The sequence below is a fragment of the Fundulus heteroclitus genome, unplaced genomic scaffold (genome assembly GCF_011125445.2).
Source record: "Fundulus heteroclitus isolate FHET01 unplaced genomic scaffold, MU-UCD_Fhet_4.1 scaffold_278, whole genome shotgun sequence".
Taxonomy (NCBI): domain Eukaryota; kingdom Metazoa; phylum Chordata; class Actinopteri; order Cyprinodontiformes; family Fundulidae; genus Fundulus; species Fundulus heteroclitus.
In genome coordinates, this window is record NW_023396687.1 from 28566 (window position 1) to 50410 (window position 21845).

General features: G+C 39.5%; 1 long non-coding RNA gene across 2 annotated transcripts; it reads left to right on the forward strand.

The window, feature by feature from the left end:
* The first annotated feature begins 286 nt into the window (after positions 1-286).
* Positions 287-20041, forward strand: LOC118559340. Of its 2 annotated transcripts, none has more exons than XR_004928794.1 (2): positions 287-323; positions 17754-20041. It is a non-coding gene; the product is annotated as an uncharacterized LOC118559340 (long non-coding RNA). The 2 variants fall into 2 exon arrangements; XR_004928795.1 differs by lacking the exon at positions 287-323 and adding an exon at positions 17636-17660.
* Positions 20042-21845: the final 1804 nt, after the last annotated feature.

Below are 21845 nucleotides of genomic sequence, written 5' to 3' on the forward strand. Positions count from 1 at the left end.
TTTAAAGAAATAACAATAAACAGAATGACCCTAAAGTTACTGGTGATCATTTCTAGGGTGAAACTGTCAGTTCCTGAGGTTCAGTTTTCTCTTCACTGCTGATCAAATCTTTTTCTCTAAACTGAATCTTTCCCATTGTTGTAACATTGTAAAGATCTAGTTGTTGATAAAGCATGTAATGTGTTTCAGTGTTGGCTGCAGATGTTAAAGAAGAGGCTCCTGAAGAACAGAGTCCTGAGGGGGAGCAGCAGGAGTCAGAGCCCCTCCACATAAAGGAGGAACAGGAGGAACCCGGGGCCCGTCAGGAAGGAGAGCAGCTCCTTGTGAAGGAGGAGACTGATAGCAGCTTTCCATTAACTGCTGCTCCTATCAACAGTAAGGACTGCTTTACTTTGTTTCTGTGTCCTGTGTTGTAGCCAAAGGCCAAGACTCACTGGATTCATTAGGTTCCTATCAAACAAAATCCCCCTCCCTCCACATGAGGTGTGCAGATTTTTTTGTAAGAAAGTAAAGATGTCACCAGGGTGGGTTGGGGTTGAAGTGTTGTAATTCAGCCCAGTAGCCCGGTTAGGAAAGGGCTTTTATCTGATCGCATAACCGGTGCATGTGGAAGTACAAACTTGAGATAAACACTTGCAGTATAAAAACAAAATAAAACCAAGAGTTAAAACTGTGTGTATTAAATGGTAAAAATAAGATTTATGTTTAGTTTCTAATAGTTTAAACTTTAAATTTACTTATTTCTGACTCTTTAAATTTGGCACTGACTGCAGTTTTAGTTTTTAACCCAACAGATTTCGTCACGATTCTGTGGAAAAAAAAGAGTCTGCCAATGTGAAATAATTATTGATCTATAATGCCATTAGATTCGCTAGGATTTTTGTTAATTTCTGTGGCGTTTTATCTATTAAGGGGTTAACATCTAATTTGCATATTTGTTCATATATATTTTTAAGCTTTTTTTAAAGGAGAAGTGCGGTCAAAATCAGAATTCAAACTGCTGAAAGTACTTAAAATATAAAATTATTACATAGTGTTCAATAAATGATAAGCTTTTTTAATTAAGAGTAATTTTCATTTGAAGGTCCTTTTATGGGGGCCGCCATCTTGGTGAAGAACAGTACTGACTCCTCCCAGTTTGTGACGTCACTGTGCGGTATCGGCTGTAGAGCAAGTCCCAATGCCCTATCTGTCCCCTTGTAAATAAATATTCGTTTTCATGGCAAAATATTTTTTTAACACCTTAAACAAAGATAGACATGGTATTAAGCATTTAAATTAATACTAAATTTACATTTTAGAGACATAAAAAGACAACAAATAAGCATAAGTGTGGTTTATGGGTTGGGTTCTGCAATGTTAGAAGATGAGTAAAAAACTCATCTTTAGAACCAATCTCTGCTCAAAATGGTGATCTGCACCGCCTAATCTACTTTCAGCAGTTATTGCAACCGTAAACTGCAGAAAATATGGGCAGAGCGGCTCTTTCTGAGTTTACTCTGCTGCTGTCAGGATGAGCTGCAGCGCGTTATGAGGCGGAGGCATATTTCAGCGTCACTTAGTTTAGAGCTCAAACAAGCCACATTACTTTCAGAAACAAGCGACTTTAGAAAAAATAAGACTAAATTTGTGTGAAATAAGTGGACTTCACAACAGTGAGCATTCTTTCTAAGTGTGTCCAAACAAATCTTCCGGCAAATTCTACATTCTAAAAAAGAAGAACCTACCGAAAAGTCTGGCTCATGTTATCTTGAAGACATTCTTCTTCCAAATGTTGGCTGCATATGCCGTTTCTCTCTGGCCAGAAGCACGATGGAAAATCCTTCCTCTTCAAATAGACATTCCAGCAAAACAGCCCGTGGTGGATGATGAATCGGAAAGGTGAAAAAACTAATGTTTTTTCCACTTTTGCCCGATGTATGTTACGTCCAACTGCCATGCACGTGAGCATTGTTGCTTCAACAATAGCTCTCATGAATTTCAATGGTGAAGTCTTCTGGAAATCCAAAATAATTGTAGCTGATCGCAGCTGTGTACAACAGCTCCTATTGAGTTTGCTTGTAAAGCGCAGAGAACTGCCCTCGGCTCTCCGCTGTTACGTCACAGCATGTGATGTCAGGCGGCCATTTTTGCCGATTTTTGGGCAGTAATGGCCGCCCCATACACAGTGATCCAGACGACAATTTATGCTTTTATTTTCTTATTGATTAACGCTAAATTCATTAAATAACCACAAACGTATTAGTTTTAATTATAGCTAATAATCCACAGATTTTTCCTTGTTGACCGGACTTCCCCTTTAAAGACAAAAAGTGATTAACAATTGTAGTTAACCGTGTTCAGTACTACAAATGACTTTTCTGAAACGGTTTATGAATTTTAATACATTGCCTGAATCCATGCTACATAAAGAAAACTACCAAAAAAAGCTATCAGAGGCACACAAAGTGAACGAGGTGAATAAGTGATTGAAGCTGCGTGTGAATCAAATTCAGGGAATTAGTTTAGTGCAGTTCCAGACTACTGTACTTTAAAAACTATATTTAATTCATATTTTTTTGCACTTTGAAATCCAGGATGGGATCACCAGCCCTTTTGTGGATGTAGATTAACCTGATGCCTAGTGACTCTAGAACGATTGCCGTTTTCAGGTAAAGTTGCCATTAACACAGAATCGGATGATATTACAAACAGTAATAAGAGCTTTATTTATAAACGCTTTTAATCAAAGTGCTGAATAGTAGCTAATAAAAATAGTAAAACAAGAAGTAAAACAATATAATTTCAAAACAGGTAAAAACTTAAAAACAAAGGGAAACGGCAATATTAAATCAATATAGTTTAGGCACTGAATTAGGCACCATAAGATAAGGTGAACAAGTGGGTCTTTAGCTTGGCTTTGAGAACCTCCACAGAACATTCCTGCCGAGTGTCTAAAGGGAGATTGTTCCACAGAGATGGGGCACGAAAGCAAAAAGCTCCCCTACCGTTTTGCTTTCAGGTTTAAGGACTTCTAAAAGACCCGTGCCCTGAGATCGAAGAGCACGGAGTGGAACATAGTAGGGTTGTCACAATACTAAAATTTCAAACTTGATATCGATGCCCAGGGATAAAAAATGTCAAATAATGAAAGGCTTGAAAAGTTTTTTCACCTTTTTCAATCTCAATATGGAACATGCTTTCTCAACAGTCACAGATGCTAGTCAAATTAGTGTGCAAATACATGCTAAATATAACAGAATTTGAAAATATTTTCTGAGGCCCTATTTAGACATGATTAATCTATCCTTAGTAAATGGATATGTACCACAGGCTTTTAAAGTAGCTGTTATTAAACCTTTACGTAAGAAACCATCTCTTGATCAAGATGAGTTAGTAAATTACAGACCTATATCTAATCTTCTTTTCTTATCTAAAATTCTTGAGAAAGTAGTTGCTAATCAACTTTGTGAACATTTACAAAGTAATGACCTACTTGAGGAGTTTCAGTCAGGTTTCAGAGCTCATCATAGCACTGAAACAGCTCTGGTGAAGGTCACTAATGAAATTTTCATGGCCTCAGATAATGGACTTGTGTCTATACTTGTCCTGTTAGATCTCAGTGCTGCATTTGATACAGTTGATCACAATATTCTCCTACAAAGACTTGAGCATACTGTAGGGATTAAGGGAAAAGCATTAGGCTGGTTTAAATCTTATCTGTCGGACAGATTCCAGTTTGTTCACGTTAATAATAAATCTTTCTTAAACTCTAGGGTCACCTGTGGAGTACCACAGGGTTCAGTCCTTGAACCTCTCCCGATCCCGATCAATCTATCGATATATATATCTATAGATATATATCTATATCATGAAAAAAAAATCATGTCTTGTACAAAAAAAAAAAAGTTACAATTTTGTGATGAATCATGGTAGCGGACCCAGAATTCAGCCAGACCACCAGAGGTTTTTAAAAAAAAGGAATTTATTAAACAAAAAGCAGCGCAACACCAAAAGGACTGAAGAATCAAAAAGACTACAGAAAAACATTCAGAACTTCATGGGAACAGAAACTGCTCAGGTACTCTGGAGGCAAAAACAGGGTCAAAAATCCAAAATCAGACATGAGATTGGGATTTGCCTCACCCATAAACATGAAAAGACCACCTGGCCCTGAACAAAGGAGTGAAGCAGGAATAAATTGGGGAGTGAGCAGGTGAACAGAGTAGAAACTAATTACAGAAAACAGGTGGAACTAATTAAAGGAAGGGAAGTGACTAATAGATGAATCAAACTGATTGGCTGGTGACTAAACAAGGAAGTGACAGGAAAACAGGTAGTTGGTGAGGTGAGCTCACAGAATGCTGGCAGGTGAACTGATTAAAGGCTGGTGACATAAGTGATCTGAGCAAGCCAGAAGAGCTCATAACATAAAACAAAGTACAAAATTAAACCACCACAAAACCCAAACTAATTCATAAACCAAAACTAAGACAGAACCTGAACCTAAGACAGAATCAGTTAAATAAGTACAAAACTGCGCACAGGTGTCAGCAGAGGCTGATTGAAGCCAAAATAAAAGGAGCCTGGATGAAAGGAGCGACGGAGCGTATCCTGCAGGTGAAAGAGACAGACATGCTGCTGAACGAGGGGCAGGTGGGATCCGCACGCCAAGCACAGAATAGCGGGAGGTGAACAGACGTCCCAGTCAGGGCAGAGGTCTGCGCCTGTAAGTAGCGCTCCGTCTCGATTAGAGAGTATCAGCAGGAAATACGTCTTTCAAAAGAGTCTTGTGCGGGGATGCTGCCGTTTTCCTGCTTTCTTTTAGGTAGATCGGTATGAAAAGTGGCGTGGCAAGCAGAAGAGTGGAACAGGGCTGGAGCGCCGCAGAATCAGCTGCGGATCGGCAGAAGGGTGCGCTGTAGACGGATCGCCTCCTCTAGAAGCAGCATAATAAGTGGAGCCCAGCTTCTGGCCTCAAATTGATTACTTTTAAGGACAATTATTGAATCTTGGACTTCTAAAAAAGGGCAACGGAGTGTTTTATCGTGCCATTATCACAGCGGCTTCTGTTAAGATAAAACATCTTGGATTTGATTATTTTGCTGTTTGGGTTTTTGAGTTGCTTGCTCGACCTTGTCAAAGACTGAGTGTGGGGCCATATTAGACAACCGACTTCAGCCCAGTGATCTTGGATTGTTAAGGGGGGAGGGGGGAAGCAAAAACAATCCAAACATGCAAAGCACAAGTCAGACCTCTGCCCTGACTGGGACGTCTGTTCACCTCCCGCTATTCTGTGCAGATCCCACCTGCCCCTCGTTCAGCAGGGTGTCTGTCTCTGTCACCTGCAGGATACGCTCCGTCCCTCCTTCCATCCAGGCTCCTTTTTATTTTAGCTTCAATCAGCCTCTGACACCGGCGGCGGCATTTGCGGAGCGCAAATGCGTTCCGCCTCCTTAGACAACCGGCTTCAGCCCAGCTTGGATTGTTAAAGGGGGGAGCAAAAACCAAACAATCCAAACATGCAAAGCACAAAAAAAAAAAAAAAAAAAAAAAAAAAAAGTGTGTATGCACCAACAGTACATTCCCCACAATGCAATTCCGTGAAGTCACAGCAGCGCGCACAGGCGGCTGTGGGCCGGTTCTAATGGTAATTAAATGTCATCCATATCATTCGCGGGCCTTGACTTTGACATATATGTAATCTAATGCAACAGTCCTATTTAACAGCTGTTTTAAGGCTTCAATGGAGGGGATGACATCAGCTGCAATAGCTGAAGCTGAACTTTCGTCTTTTGTCAGCTGTTCATATGGGTCTAGAATAGTGAGCATGTTTTCAATTGAAGTCCATTGATATAGGGTCAGATGAACTTGCTTTTTGCATGTAAAAATCTGGATCCAACCACTGAGCCATTAAGCTTAACATGCTGACGGGACTAACATCTGACGTCAATATGTATGTAGTAAAACTCACATGAAGTTCGTTGTTGATCAAATTGTGGACGTGTGTGAGGACGGCATCATTGAGGGCAGGTGGGGACACGTCTGAGAAGAAGTGACGACTAGGGATGGTGTAACGTGGCTCCAAAAGTGCTATTAAGTTACGAAAACCTGGGTTCTCGACGACTCGCTATAAATTCCATCACTTTGTCATTAAAAGCTTTAGCGTTTTCTCTTGAAAAGATTTTACAGCTTTCAAATGTCTTCAGAATGCAGACATCTAACCCTCTGTGGAGTTGCTGTTTTAGCCTTAGCACTGCCAGCTGCTGCCGCGGCTGCCTCGTATTCCTTCCATGTTGCTTCGCCAAATATATCTTTACATCGTGCGTCAGTTCAGGCTGCAATCAAAATATTTTCTTATGTGCCTAATGTGTTTCCATGTTTCCTGCAGATTTTCAGCAGAAGCTGATTGTTAAAGAAGCTTGTTTAGACCACAGACCTCCTGCTGACCTGCATGACCCAAAGCCCCCCCACATCAAGGAGGAACATGAAGGAGTCTACATCAGTCTGCCAGGAGAGCAGCTCAATGGGAAGGAGGTGATAAATGCTATCAGGTTTCCAGTCTCTGCTCCTCCCATAAAGAGTCTGGATGATGAACAGTCTCTGCTGCTCTCACAGCTTTTTTCAGACCAGATTAAAGGCAGAGAGCTTCCAGAAGAGAATGATGGAGACACCAGGATACAAGATCATGGAGATGCTTCGATTTTTTTAGAGACTGAAGACACTGAGGAGAATGAAGAGGACAGTGATGTAGAGCACCCTCTGTCTGAGCTGAAACACGTGTCAGACTCTGGGTATAAGAAATGTTCTACAAAGAAGAAAAATGTAGACTCGCGGAAGAAAGTCCAGACTGGAGGAAAGGTTAGCTGTGATGACTGTGGCAAAAGATTTATTGGAAAATATGCTTTAAACACACACAGGAGAATCCACACAGGAGAGAAGCCTTTCTGTTGTGATCTATGTGGAAAAAGATTTACCCAAAAAGAACATTTAAACCAACACATGAAAATCCACACAGGAGAGAAGCCTTTCTGTTGTGATCTATGTGGACATAGATTTAGCCAAAAAGGAAGTTTAAACACACACATGAGAATCCATACAGGAGAGAAGCCTTTCTGTTGTGATGTATGTGGAAAAAGATTTAGTTTAACGGGAACATTAAACAAACATATAAGAATCCATACAGGAGAGAAGCCTTTCTCTTGTAATTTATGTGGAAAAAGATTTAGTGAAAGAGGAACATTAAACAATCACATAAGAATCCATACAGGACAGAAGCCTTTCTCTTGTAATTTATGTGGAAAAAGATTTAGTGGAAAAAGACAGTTAAACAGACACATGAGAATCCATACAGGACAGAAGCCTTTCTGTTGTGATCTATGTGGAAAACGATTTAGTAGAAAAGGACACTTAAACACACACTTAAGAATCCATACAGGACAGAAGCCCTTCTGTTGTGCTCTATGTGGAAAACGATTTAACCAAAAAGAAGATTTAAAAAAACACACGAGAATCCATACAGGACAGAAGCCTTTCTGTTGTGATCAATGTGGAAAACGATTTCGTGTAAAAAGTACTTTAAACGACCACATGAAAATCCATACAGGACAGATGCCATTCGTTTGTGATCTATGTGAAAAAAGATTTAGGTTTAAAATTACTTTAAAGACACACATGAGAATCCATACAGGAGAGAAGCCTTTCTGTTGTGATCAATGAGGAAAAGGTTTTACTCATAAAATAATTTCAAACATGCACATGAGAAACCATACAAAACAAGACAAGGCAAGTTTTTTTTTGTATAGCACATTTTAGTACAAGGACAGCGCAAGGGTCTTTACATGATTAAGACGAAGTAAAATAAAAACAGAAACACAGTTGGAATAAATGTAGGAAAAGTGAAACAAAATAAAACAGGAAAAGAGAAATTAAGAGCAAATATTAATGATTTTATAAACAATTGCTCTAAAATTTTTAACTAATGATATTTCAGTTAACTAAACAGTCAAAAGCAATCCTAGGGCTGGGCGATATGGATTAAAAAATAAATATCCGATTTTATCATACCAAATCCGATTAATCGATTTTTTTTTTTTTTTTTTTTTTTTTTTTTTTTTTTTTTTTCATAAAAAGAAATTATTTTAAAACCTTGCTTTTATGTCAAGCATTTCGTCAGGGAGTTGACCTGAATTCAAAGTGCAACTAAAAACAAGCTGTGAAACATGCTTGTAAAACAAGATGGCAGCCGTGCCGTTATAAACAATGAAAATATAACAAAACATTTGCTGCTAGTGGTATTACACATTGAGCTAAGAACAGGCTTCACTGCACTTGTGAACTTCAAACTAAGTTAAAAAAAGTAAATAAGTAAATGAAGTACCTCGTATTATGGTAAAAAAAAGTTTCTACTTAACAATATTTTGACAATATATTTGCCTAAACATATATTCAGCATCACATTGTTCTCTTCATGGAAACCCAATGAGTGTATTGGCAAAATAAAATCCAGATTTTCCAAAAATGAAATCTTAAAGAATTGTAAATTCGAATTAATCGATTAAATCGATTTATCGCCCAGCCCTAAGCAATCCTAAACAAATGTGTTCAGGAAGTCTTTTTCCAGAAAGGTAGAATATAGGAAGTCAACTTGCAAGTTGTGAATCGCTTTGGGGTCGTCGGACTAGTTAAACTGCTATACAAGTACAAGCCACTTACCAGATTAGGTTTTAATTAGTGGTCTGGAGGGTTGATACGCTGATAACAAGTCTCTGATGTATTTAGGTGCTAAGCCATTCAGGGGTTTATAGACTAACAGAAGGATTTTAAAGTCTATTCTCTGAGATCCAGGGAGCCATGGAAGGACTTTAGAAACAGGTCGATGTTCTCTACTTTCGTAATCTAAGTGAGGACGCAGGCAGCAGAGTTCTGGATCAGCTGCAGCTGTCTGATCCACTTTTTAGGCAGACCTGTGAAAACAACGTTGCAGTGATCAGGGGTCCGTTCTTCGTACGTCGCTAACTCATTTAGCAGGATTTCATTGTTGACGATTTGGCATCATCTTGGATCGTTTGGTTCTTCGAAAGACATCCTGCACTTGTTGTCATAGCAACGCGTGCGCCAGCTTAAGCCTGCTCGAGAGCAGGCTTATTTCATGTAAACAAAATTAGATCACAGCTTTATGAGCGGAGGAGATAGGGAAGTCTGCCGTAGCCATGTCCATTTTTACGACTGCAACCTGTTGCGGAAGGTGCAAGAATAATTTGCAGAGTTTTTCAAATTAATCGCGTATTGCGCAATAGACAGGATCCTTTAGCGCTGCGCAACAGTGTAATTGTAGAGAGATTTTCTTGGTGGCTGTTATAAACAGACAAACACATAATTTAACAATGGCTTTTAAAGAGGAAAAAGTGGTGTTGGAGCCATAAATCTAAAATATTTAAGTTATTTGGATGATGGTTTGCTTTTTATTTTTATCATATTCAGTAAGAAGATTTGTTCAGGCCATTTTATTGTGAAGTTTAGTTTTACTTTGAAAGGCTTGCTTCCTGTCGAGCCGTATATTGTATTAGAAAAAACTATGGATGGATTATCTAGACACGGAGCAACACAGTTTTACCGTTTAAACTGTGGATGACTTGGAAAAGGAAAATTTTCATTTTTTATGGATAAAGATTTTTTTTTGTTAAAATTCCCAGTTTGCACGTGTCCTTTACTTCCCGTCTCTGGAATTACACTGGATCTCTTGACATAACAAGTGCCTTTTTTAAAATAAAGTGTAATAATTAAAGGCTACCATTTTGTAGAATATTCTTGTATTGCACTTTTACTTGTCCCCATGTTCTAGTGGGTCTCGTGGAGGCTCTGACATAAAAGAACATAGTAAATATGAGATTATTAAAATGCAAAAATTCATGCTGTAGAATGTGATAGAAACATCTACCATGGACAGTATTTATGCATTAATTTGTCTGCTGCTTTTTGCCAGCCCTCTCTCCCGGCTTTAACAGATTTTGAGGTGTTTTAATTAATGACTCAAATTCGGCATAACCTTCCATTAAAAGCTCGTGTTCTGCTTGGGAGACAAACTGTGGGCGTTCTTTGGCCATGCTGAACAGCCAATAGCAGTGTTGCTGATCAATGTTTCTGCTATCGACACATTTCCCCTTTTAAACAAACGCATGAACGCGCAGTTGTCTCGGATAACTCAATCCAGTGATACTAATCGTAAACAACAGGTGTGTTCGAAGAACCCAATTAGCCGGATCATGATTAGCCGGATGAAATCATCTTGGATGTGTCATTTGATCTCGGATGTTTTAAGCAACGTACGAAGAACGGACCCCAGTTCTACTGAAGATAAACGCATGGACTAGTTTTTCCAGATCCTGCTGAGACATCAGTCCTTTAATCCTGAAATTGTTCTATAGGTGATGGAAGGCAGACTTTGTAATTTGATTCAGACGTCTTTGGAAAGTTTTCTATACAGCTGGACGAATCTACAGACATTTCCACTGCTGCTCAGCTGATAGCTCTGGTGCTCTATCCCTGGGAGGAAAACATTTTGGAGGATTTTGGTTTCTGCAAGGAGGTCTTGGGCAGGACAACTGGTGAGGAAATATTTAAGCTAGTTGATGCTTTTCTGTCTGAAGCGAGACTGAGCTGGGAAAAATGTCTCTCTGTTTGTACGGATGGCTCAGCAGTGATGACCGGCCCAAAGAGTGGAGTTGAAGCGTGGATAAAATCCATCAATCCATGCGTTATAGCTACCCACTGTGTCCTGCATCAGCAGTCATAGCTTCCAGAGACATGGACCCAGATCTTCTGATCTGAACACAGCTATCACTGCAGTTAACTTTGTGAAATCTAGAGCTCTGAAATCACAGCTGTTTGGTCAACTTTGCCCAAATCTGGATGCTGAACATGACACACTGCTTTATCACTGAAGTGTGATGATTGTCTCGTGGGAAAATGTTGCAGAGAGTTGTTGAGCTACACAGAGAAATGGCTGAATTCAAATACATACACTGCAGTATAAATACATTGGTTTGTTTATTTTTATTGTAACATTATTGAAAGATTTAGTTCCAACTGTAGCGCACACATTTGGTTAACTTTTGTACATTTAATTTTGTCACATACTTAACATCGGTCTGTGCTTCCTGTTCTGGTGTTGTGGGGAGTAGCTTGAACTGGGCTGAAGCAGAGGACTCTGGCTGGTACACTCCAGTCCCAGATTGACTGACTGGGTGGTGCCATCTGGAGTTCCTCTAGGGGGGGGGGGGGGAAGACCATGGAGTCCTTATTCTAACTCTTTTGTTAATTTTGTTTAGTTATTAGTCATTTAAGTTTAATCCTTAAGATAACTGTTTAGTTATTTTTGTTAAAGGAGAAGTTTGGTCAGCAAGGAAGAATCAATGGATCATTATTTATACCTAAAACTAATATGTTCGTGGTGATTTAATGAATTTAGCGTTAATCAGTAAAAATATAAAAATGTAAATTGTCATTGAGATCACAGAGTCTGGGAGCGGCCATTATTGCCCAAATATGGTAACACCTCACTGCTGACATCACATCCAGTGACGTCACGTTGCGGTAAGCCGAGGGCCATTCTCTGCGCTCTACCAGCTAATTCAATAGGAACTGTTCTACACAGCTGAGATCAACAACAATTATTTCAGATTTCTAGAGGACTTCACCATTGAAATTCGTGAGAGCTATTGTTGAAGTGACAATGCCCACGTTCATGGCAGTTGTATGTTGCAATACATCAGGTAAAAGTGAAAAAAAGTTATTTTCTCCTTTCCGATTCATGATCCACCACGGGTTGGGTTCTGCAACGTTATCAGGGAGTAAAAACTCATCTTTAGAACCAATCTCTGCTCCAAATGGTGATCTGCACCATGTGATCTACTTTCAGCTGTTATCAGTTATTGCAGCCGTAAACTGCAGAAAATACGAGCAGAGCTGCTCCTTCTGCCTTGACTCACTCTGCTCCTGTCAGGATGAGCTCCAGCGCGTTATGAGGCGGAGGGATATTTCAGGTGTCACGTAGTTTAGAGCCCAAACAAGCGACTTCACTTTCAGAAACAAGCCCAAAAAACTACAACCCGCAACTCATGAAATTTACAAGCGACTTTAGAAAACGGATGACCAAAGTGGCATAAAATAAGTGGGCTTCACAACAGTGAGCACGGGTCTGTTATGCTAGTCTCTAGCATCTTTGAAACGGAAGGCGCCAAGGGTAAAAAAACACTGTCTGGAGGATGTTGTGGGGGAAAAAAGCATCAATGTGGTTAAAAAAAGACGCCGTTATGGTTTAACAAAGTTAACGCGTTAAAACTGACAGCCCTAATTTTAATTGATGTTTACATTGAGATATTTCATCTGCAAGAAGAACCAACTGAGAAGAATAACACAAAAATAAGGAGGCGTCTGTGGTGCCTAAACACCAGAGCCACAGCAGACAGATTTAACTCACATCGTCCCTTTTTGGTCTCCTCGGCTCAAACTGCTACGGCTGGATTTCGTCAAAAGTCAGGTTGCTATCAAGAAAGTCTTCTATATATTCTAAATCGCTCAGATGATGACGATAAATCCACGGCACTCCCATCGCTGTGGCTAATTAATCCATCACTGTCTTCGCATTGAGCACTGGTCGTCGCCATCTTGGATAATAGCGCAGTGACAAACAACAAATAGAGCGTTGGGACTTGCTCAACAGCCGATTCCTGCAACATGACGTCACAAACTGGGAGGTGGCAGTACTGATCTTGACCAACATGGATGCCTCCAGTAAAGCACATTCAATTGAAAATTACTCTTAATTAAAAAAAAACATATCATTTATTGAACAGTATGTAATGATTTTATATTTAAAGTACTTTCAGAAGTTTGAATTCTGAATATGACCGTGACTTCTCCTTTAAATGTGTGTAGATGTTCCCTTTCCCTCTTCCTCAGTGGGTCAGTCTGGTCTGATCAGCCAGTGTTTAAGAACCCTTTGTTTGTTGTGTGTCAGCTCAGTTTGTTACTTTGAGGTTTTGTTTAACTTTGATATTTTTTGCCTTGAGTTAGTTTCTTCATTTGACCTCTTTTAAGGGCCCTGCAATTATTGTGTGGACTTATGTTACTTTGGGGAAATAAAACCCATTTTTCTTGAAAATCACCACTGTGTCCTCATGCTTGTCCGGCTCGGTCCCTCACAACATGTTAGTCTTGGATATTAAACAGATTAATTGTCATTGTTGTACACATTGTTTATTATGCACATGTGTTTACACCATCTTCTGTTAAAAACAAAACCTATTCATATAATTAAAACTAATAAAATGAAACAAAATCATCATCTGTATGTCAACTCTGTTTAAGAAGACTGGTTACTGTTAGAACACTGCAAAAAACTTGTCATCTAAAAACAGGTAAAAAATCTAGATATTAGTCTGAATCTCCTCAATTTAAGTGAAATAATCTGCTAGTTCAGTAAAACAATTGTACTAGAAAAGATTCTTGGAAAAAGGAAAAATATCCAGGCTTTAGACAAGTGAGAAATATCTTAAAAGTTGTGAAATATTTATTCCAAGTACATTAAGTCAATTAAACTCACGACTAGCCTGTTAATGCTTCTTTCAGTTTTCATTCTCAATCACTTTTATGGAGAAGATCTTAAAACTAGGGTAACTAAATAAGATGAATCTGCTGCATTCAAGAATCATTATTAGGTTATTTATATTAAAACAGTACAAAGTATTTACACACAAGAACATCAGACACAGTATACTGAGTACATTCACACATGGACTCATTTGTTGGACTAATTTGTGGACTAATCAGTTACAGGAATCGTTTGATTGCAGTGATGAACAAAATATTAAAGGTACCATCATTTTTATCCAGGCATGTTTCATGAGTTTATTTTTTAAATCATTCTTTTGATGCTAAAGCAATGACTGATTTTCATTTATTGTCATAGAATGTTTATTTATTATTACTTTTGTCAGATTCAAGTTATTTCTGTGACCATTGTGACCAATTTTGTCCACGTGTGTGTAGAACTTTATTTAAATAGTTTCTCCTAAACAAAACATGTTTTTCAATCACTATACACATGAATGACAAGACAATTTGTCTTTGTAACTTATTTAGTGTTTCTGTCAGAACTGGTAAACCAACACCTAAAGCAACAAATCCTCATGTTAAGCAGAACATTTGAGGCACATAATGTGTTGATGAAAGAAAAAACTGATGTGTATATCAGAAAGTACAGGATTTAAATGTAAATGTCAGCTTTCCAGCCCTCAGGTCTAAACCTTTCAACACAAAGCTGAATGTCAATAACACTTAGCAGGAACAACTCTACTTCTCAATAAAACTGTTGCAACCTGCCATGACGTTTTTGGATGAGCCTGTGCTGTCTTTCTCCTGGATATTGTCCTTTAACACTTCAGTCTGAATGACAGACAAAAGGCTTGGGACACACTTTGTAGAGGTGAAATGTAGGCTGTAGTAGTATGTCATCAGATACAGCAAAGCTTCACCAAGGTTGTCTTTGGCAAATGTTGGAATGGGAGAGATTCCACCTGCCAGGAGACAGCGAGGCTCATCCAAGAGCAAGACAGGGCAGAGATCTCCTCTGAAGGTACACAGCTGGATCTTCTGTTGGCTAAAAGGACAAAAGAGTGAGTCTTTACGGGGGCTGAACATTAAATCACCACTATATCACTATCACAATATCACACTCTCTCCACAGTCCTTTGTGTCCAATATTCACTTCATTAAAGGAGCGTTTGGAGGGAGTTTATTTCTATTTCACCAGTTGAGGAGACTACAGTAAAGTCTACAGGGGTCCCTCAGTTTTAGTCGTCTGGTTTAGTTCTTGTTTTGCTGTTATTGTTCAATTTTTGTTTCATTTGTGTTATTAATGAGGAACAAAACAACTAAGCATCCTGTTTCTGTAAAATGTAAGAGCTAACAGGTAAAATCATTTGGATTTTAAATAAAAATGGTTGAAGAAAGAATCTAGGTAAAAACAAAGTGAGATAGGATTATAAAGAGTGTGGAGAGGGTTTATAAAGCTTTAAAATATATCCAAATAAACACAGACACATCTATCTATCAGCCTGACTTCCAGCCAGCAGGATCATGACCCAAACACAGCTAGAAGCAGCCAAGAACGGCTAAGAGTGAAATATTGGACTATTGTGAAGTGGCCTTCTATGAGTCCTGATCTAAATCCTGTTAAATATGGATGGAAGGAGCTGAAACGGGCCGTCTGGAGAAGGCAGCCTTCAGTCCTGAGACAACTGGAGCACTTTGCTCACCAGGAGAATAATTATTATCAGTTTCAAGTTATTTCAGTACCTATTGTTATTATTGTCTTTCTTTCATTAACAGAGGGGTACCTACATCTTTGTCCATGTGTGTACAATACCACCATGGAGGCTTCCTGAGGCTGCAGTTGGTTTTACATGATTAGAAAAGAACAAGGATAGATCTTTATGTTGAATGCATAAGCAGTGCAGGAATATATCATCCAGGATTATCATGATGTACATATATACACAGATGCTTCAGAAAATGCAGTTAATCAGGTTGAGACAGCGTTCATCGTCCCACTATTTTCCATCAAAGTAGGGAAAAGGCTTCAGGATGGAGTTTCAGTTTCTACAGGAGAAATGCTGTCGATACTGTTAGCTGTTCAGTGGTTGAAGAGGTGAGACCATTAAGATCACTCATTTATTCAGACTCTAATTCATCTTTGGTCAGTTTACAGCACAGCCAGTCAGATAGTAGACCAGACGTATTCATTTAGAGACAACAAACACTTTATAGAATCAACATGATGGGGCTCACAGTTAACTTTCTATGGGTACCAGCCCACTGTGGGGTTAAGGGGAATGAAATGGCAGATATTAGAGCAAAGGAAAGCCCCAAATGTATATTAGTTGATACTGATTTTATGTTTAGAAGAACAGAAGTAAAGGACATAATAAGAAAGTAAATGAAAGAGACAAGACGAAAAATAATGTGAGAAAGGAATGAAGGGATGATGGTTTTAAAATATCCAAAGGAAAATAAGAGAGAAGAGAAGAACAGAAAGGAACAGGAGGGAGGAGAGAATTATTTTACCACTCAGACTTGGACATCCTGGACTAAACAGGACTTTATTCATAGCAGGGAAACAGCAGACAGGTTAAAGTGAGTTTGGGGGAGAAAAGACAATAGAACAGTTTTGTTTTTGTTTTATTGCATTGTCAGAATTATCAGGTTAAGATAAATCAACTAATTCAATGAAAATCAAACTAAATCTTATTGAGTTATTTAAAAAAAAACTCAAGAGTAAAGAAGTAAAAGCTACCAGGCTTGTTTAATAGCATCAGGTTTGTTTTTGAGCGATATTCAAGAAATACTCCACACCAGTAGGTGGCGGTAAAGCGGGTTTAAATTGTTTGCTAACCACCATTAAATTAGAAGAAGAAATTTTCCGCTCCTTTCGATCATTTTGCATTTTTCCTCTTCCAGGCAGCGCAGCCGCGTTGATCACTTCCGGGTTCTTTGTCCTTGTTTTGCTGTGAGGCCAGAATCGGGAGTGTTGGTGAGGCTGAAAGAGAGCAGCAGCTGCTGCAGGTGATGAAGTCTGGAAAGAAGTCCAGCAGCTGGAGGCACAGCGGAGAAACTGGAGGGAAGCAGGAGCTCAAAGAGCGGCAGGACGCAGCAGAGGAGACACCAATGATGGGGGATGTTTTCCAGCCCAGAGTTCTGCTGCACCCATCAGGTTTGGAGATTTCCTTCTTCATGCTAACTGTGTGGATGGAGCTAAAGTTTAGGAGCCGTTTTCAGCAGCTGATGGATTCCTCCTCTTCATCACAACTCGTTACAGGGTTTCCTCCAGAAAACTGGCTAAGCCTGCAGCTCTGCATAGGAGGTGCTAATGCTAGCTTAGCATGTAGCATAGGAGGTGCTAATGCTAGCTTAGCATGTAGCACCGTTCAGTATCAAGTTTTTCTTTGTGCTTGGAAAAATTCCTCCGAAAAACGCTTGTTTAGAAAGAGGGTCGCATGTTTTCTTCTTGCTGTATGGAGGACCAATCCTGCCAACATTTAGAATACATCCTCAAAAAAAACCCAGTGACTCACTTAAATAAATACTGTGCCAAAAAGTAGCTAATAATATAAAACTGTGTGTCATTAAATGCAACAGAACAATAACAAGACATTTACTCAATAACTGTTAATCAACTACAAATAAATATTCATATAAAAAATATATACTTATAAATCAATGTTTAACTGTCACATTTTATCTCTTGTATTTATTTAACTATCCAATTTAGCCGTTATTAAATGTTTTAACAGAATAATTACAATAAATTTCCACAACAGAATGACACTAAAGTTACCGGTGATCATTTCTAGGGTGAAACTGTCAGTTCCTGAGGTTCAGTTTTCTCTTCACTGCTGATCAAATCTTTTTCTCTAAACTGAATCTTTCCCATGGTTGTAACATTGTAAAGATCTAGTTGTTGATAAAGCATGTAATGTGTTTCAGTGTTGGCTGCAGATGTTAAAGAAGAGGCTCCTGAAGAACAGAGTCCTGAGGGGGAGCAGCAGGAGTCAAAGCCCCTCCACATAAAGGAGGAACAGGAGGAACCCGGGGTCCATCAGGAAGGAGAGCAGCTCCTGGTGAAGGAGGAGACTGATAGCAGGTTTCCATTAACTGCTGCTCCTATCAACAGTAAGGATTGCTTTACTTTGTTTCTGGGTCCTGTGTTGCAGCTAAAGGCCAAAACTCTCTGGATTCATCAGCTTCCTATCAGACAAAATGTCAGCTCAGTCTGACTCTACGTGCTCCCATCCTATTTCTTCAACCTCTGACTAGAGGCTCCAGTTCAGATCTCCTGACTCTCTAGGTCAAGTGTTCATGCTAGAGTCTGCTGGTCTGTGAGGAAACACAAAGCTGCTCTTGCTGCTGGAACAAACTCAGCCAGGATCCCAGTTCCACCGTCAGATATGGAGGCAAAGTAAAATTCATCCGCTTTGGGGGAAATACTAAATAAATCTTCAGATCCCAGTTTCTGATCAGGTTGGTCCACAGATGTTTTCACCAGGAACCACAAAACAAGCTGGATCTCCCAGATGGTTGATGGACAGTGGGGGAGGAGCTAGGAGTTTTTCCTGGAACTGGTGGGTTGGCAGTTTGAACCCCCACACCGATCCTCTGTCGTTGTGTCCTTGAGCAAGACACTCCACCTGCTTTGGTTGCTGGTGGTAGTCAGAGGACCCGGTGGCGCCGGTTGTCTGGCAGTCTTGATTCTGTCAGTTTTTTACGTGTCCTGTCTGGTTGTGGAGCACCAAGAATTGCTGTCTTGATGCCAAGGAGAGGCCAACAGGTTTACTTTCACAAGTGGAGCATTACTGCTTTCACTATAGTGCTCTGTGTGATACGTTTGATAAACAACTTTATTAGGGGTTATTTTGGGCTTATTTCGCATCCAATGGACACAAACTGAAAAGTGGAAGAGAAAGAAAGGAAAAGAAAAATTATTAAAATATTTTTTATTGATTTTAAAGATTCAAAAACAGCCTAAAGAACATAATAAACAGGATAATACAATCCCAACAGCACGTGCTGACAGATGAGATTCAGCTATCAGATTCAATAAAGAGGTAAAAAGAAGAGGCTGGGTAAGATGTTACTCTTAAGAGAATTAAGTCCCAAAACATGAAATAAATGGCTGCCAGGTTACTCTGAACAGAGTTGCTGACAGTATGTTTCAAGCTTTAGATGGTTCATAACATCTTCCACCCACTGTTTGAGTTGGAGGGGCAGCTTCTTCCACCTTCATGATGTCTTAAGTCCCAAAACGATAAGAAAGGGTTAAAACAGGATAAACCGTGTTAGAAATTATTTTCAACCTTATCGTACGCTGGGGCATGATGAGTTTGGGGTTGCTTTTGGATTTTTGTTAAACACACGTCAAAGTCTGTGAGAAAATCTCTGCAGATACTTTCAAGGTTTTCCTTGGTGATCACTTCTCTGGAATGGCTCCAACTTTTACCAATGTTACCTTTTGGTTTTGCATTGTGATAAGGTTGATATTTATCTGACTCTTTAGGCATTTGCTGCAGCCTGTCTCCACACCTTTCAGTCTGCTGGATCACTGGAGAACTGAATTTGTGTCTTTTCTTAGGCCTTTTTCCTGTTTGAAGGTCTAAGTCTCTAAACTTGCTTTGTTTGCTGTCTAAATGCCAACAAGTGCTCCAAAGAAACTGAGCATATCTGCGCATCTCCAGCATGGAAAAGTTATTTTCCCTGCAATGCATGGTCACATTATATCGTATCATATCGTACACTTTCATGTAGATCATGAAGGAACAAAGACTTAAAAAGTGGGTCCTCTTCAGGACCCGGAGAATTACATCCTTGAGAATAAACGTTCCACGCCTGATCACTGCCACCTACCACCGAGTCAGTCAAGTCAGACTCAGTCCACCTGTCAACCTGCCTACATAATCCCTCCTCAGTCTGCTCATCCCCGCCGGAACGTCTTCGCCCTTCATTCTACCTTCCACCAGCCTTCTTCCTTGTCTTTCGTCCCTCGTCGTTTGCCTCGCCGTCTCCTTCGCCTCACGTCCGCCTGCTCCTGCCATCATCTCCCACCTGCTCCAGTCTGGGTCAGTTCCTTCCCCACCAACCATCGCCTTTAATAAACTGTTGAAAACCAAACTCTGTGTGGCTGAATTCTGGTTCACCAATCTCAGTACCTGACAGTTTATTACGACCCATTTAGATCACTAATCTACTACCAAATTGTAGAATAAGCTGCTACAAATCAAACAAATGTTTTTAAATCTGCTATTGAAACACATTATTTCTCCTTGACTTTTAACTCAGTTTGAGAAGTTTTTTATTTATTTTCGTTCTGTCATTGTATTTATTTTGTATTAGTTTTCGAATGTTTTATTAGAACAATAACGTCCTCGTCCTCTGGTAATGTTACAGACATAAAATGAATGAACAACTAGGCTAATTGTTTCAGCTGCCCTCTGTAGTTTTATTCTCACCATTCTCAGAAAAAAACAGTTTTTGATGTCCTGGGCCCCTGCTCTGCTGCTCCTCTCCTAGCCTCCTAGCCGCCTTCTTCTCTGGTGTCTGGACTTTAGCTTTTTGGGGCCCTTCCAACCCTGCTGGAGGAGGAATGAACTGTGGTGTGACCCAAACCATTTTTTAAAATGGGACAGTCGCCATGATTGTCAAGGTGGATTATACCATCTATATCCCTGGCTTTGAAGTAGCTTGTGGTGTCTGGGTGGTGTTTTTTTTTTATCATCCACTAATCGTTATCGAGGTGAACTGCTCGTTATATCTCTATATTGATTGTAGGACATCAGCCCTGTGCTGAAGTTTTCTGTTGGCTTATTCTGTGTTTTACTCTGCTGCCTGTTCTGTAAATGAAATGATGTAAACTAAATCATCCAACAATCCATATTACGTGGCAGGTTGTGAAGCAAAAGAACATGAAAAATGCCAAAAAAATTAAATCTAACTAAATTACCTAAATATATATTTATTAAAATGTGCCTCAGTTTAGGCTGGTATCAAAATAATTTCTAATATGCATAATGTGTTTCAATATTTCCTGCAGATGTTCAGCAGAAGCTGATTGTTCAAGAAGAAGCTTCTTTAGACCACAGACCTCGTGCTGACCTGCATGACCCAAAGCCCCCCCACATAAAGGAGGAACAGGAGGGAGTCTACATCAGTCTGCCAGGAGAGCAGCTCAATGGGAAGGAGGTGATTAATGCCATCAGGTTTCCAGTCTCTGCTCCTCCCATAAAGAGTCTGGATAATGAACAGTCTCTGCTGCTCTCACAGCTTTATCCAGACCAGATTAAAGGCAGAGAGCTTCCAGAAGAGAATGATGGAGAAGAATCCATCAGGATACAAGATCATGGAGATGCTTCCACTTCTTCAGAGGCTGAAGATACTGAGGAGGATGAAGAGGACAGTGATGTAGAACACCCTCTGTCTGAGCTGAAACACGTGTCAGACTCTGAATATAAGAAATGTTCTACAGAGAAGAAAAATGTGGACTCACGAAGGAAAGTCCAGACTGGAGGGAAGCTTAGCTGTGAAGAGTGTGGCAAAACATTTATTAGAAAATCAGCTTTAAACACACACATGAGAATCCATACAGGAGATAGGCCTTTCTGTTGTGATTTATGTGGACAAAAATTTAGACTAAAATCTAATTTAAACACACACATGACAATCCACACAGGAGAGAAACCTTTCTGTTGTGATCTATGTGGACAAAGATTTAGACTAAAATCTAATTTAAACACACACATGAGAATCCATACAGGAAAGAAGCCTTTCTGTTGTGATTTATGTGGACAAACATTTAGCCAAAAAGCACATTTAAACACACACATGAGAATCCATACAGGACAGAAGCCTTTCTGTTGTGATATATGTGGAAAAAGATTTAGCCAAAAAGGAGATTTAAACATACACATGAGAATCCATACAGGACAGAAGCCTTTCTGTTGTGACCTATGTGGACAAAGATTTATCGATAAATCAGGTTTAAACAGACACATGAGAATCCATACAGGACAGAAGCCTTTCTGTTGTGATCTATGTGGAAAAAGTTGTATCCGCAAATCACATTTAAACACACACATGAGAATCCATACAGGACAGAAGCCTTTCTGTTGTGATCTATGTGAAAAAAGATTTAGCCAAAAATCAACTTTAAACAGACACATGAGAATCCACACAGGGCAGAAGCCTTTCTGTTGTGATTTATGTGGACAAAGATTTAGCCTAAAATCAACTTTAAACACACACATGAGAATCCATAC